A 1650-nucleotide genomic window follows, 5' to 3' on the forward strand; every position below is an offset into this window, starting at 1 on the left:
CCGGCGTCTTCACCTGGGAGGCGGCGGCCATTAAGCTCTTTTGCATGTCCGTCGCCTACCCCAGGGCTTCCAGCGTCTTCACCTGGTGGGCGGCGGCTGCTAATCTCTTTTGCATAGCTGCCGCCCATCCAGGACTTCCGGCGTCTTCAGCCTTCAGGAGCTCTTCTCCGCTCCTCCTCCGCCGTCGGACTGACAGCCGTTCCCTCGCGCTGACTTATATAAGTCAGCCAGAGGGGGCGGAGCGATGACGCGGCGAGCCGTGATTGGCTCGCGGCGGCCATCTTCAATTTCAGAAATGACGCTGAGGCGCCATTTTTGAAATGGGTTACCGCTCCGCTGCCAAACTCTGCATCGCCGCTGCCCGACGCCCGCACCTCTGCCGCCACTCGCCCTCCGCACCTCCGCCGCCTACCACCGCTTACACCTCCGCCGCCCGCACCTCCGCCGCCAGCACCTCCGCCGACACCCGCATCTCCTCCGCCGCGCCCACACAGTGATTGACAGCGGATCCAGTGACAGATCTGCTGGCCAATCACTGTGGCCTCACTGACAGGGACGTGCTTTCATAGGTTGAAAGCACGTCCCTGTATGAAAGCGGCACCTCTAATGGTGCCGCTTTCCTATGTTATTTCAATGAGCTTTTAATGCCCATTGCTAGGCCCCGCCCATGCCCGCCCCCCGCTCCCCATACCTTTCCCTATCTGACCGGGAGGCACCAAGATCGGTGACTCCCAACCCCATTTAGACAAGGATAATGATAACATTAATATAAAGGAGATACTTATGACACAGAATATGTGTCATAAGTATCTTCTTTATATTATTTTAATCATTAATGACAGGGGAGGCACTGCCTCCCCTGCCTCCCCTGACTGCATGTCCCTGCTATCTATCTATCTATCTATCTATCTATCTATCTATCTATCTATCTATCTATCTATCTATCTATCTATGTGTCTGTCTATTATCTGTCTATCTATCTATGTGTCTGTCTGTCTGTCTATCTATCTATCTGTCTGTCTATTATCTATCTATATGTCTGTCTAATATTTGTCTGTCTATTATCTATGTGTCTATCTATCTATCTATCTATCTATGTGTCTGTCTATTATCTATCTATCTATGTGTCTATCTATCTATCTATCTATCTATCTATCTATCTATCTATCTATCTATGTGTCTGTCTATTATCTATCTATCTAGGTGTCTGTCTATTATCTATCTAGTAGAGGAGCCACCATCATCAGCTCTTGCTCCTCCTCTGTGACTGTCTCGGTGCTCTCTCTGCTGTGCTCTGGGCTGCAGACATCACGTGACATCCGACAACAACCCAGAGTGAGGAGCCGGTGATGTAAGGGGGTCAGGGGCGTCGGAATGGGGGGGGAGGGGGGGGCAAGGGGGCAGCTCGCTCCCCCCAAACATGAGAAAGGCGCCATCCACCCGGATTAATACCCTGCCTGTGCATGCCGCTACCAGCAGCAGCGGAGCCCTCTGTGTACCGCTCAGCAGAGTCTGTAAAGCAGGGAGGCGTTGAGGTTGAGCTCTCCCTGCTCTGCAACTCTGCTGTGTACTGCAGTTGCTGCTAGACGCTGACAGCGCCGCTGCCTGTCATACCATTTGACAGGTGCTGCACCTGTCCAATGGTATGAC

This window comes from Pseudophryne corroboree, chromosome 2, assembly GCF_028390025.1.
Source record: "Pseudophryne corroboree isolate aPseCor3 chromosome 2, aPseCor3.hap2, whole genome shotgun sequence".
Lineage (NCBI taxonomy): Eukaryota > Metazoa > Chordata > Amphibia > Anura > Myobatrachidae > Pseudophryne > Pseudophryne corroboree.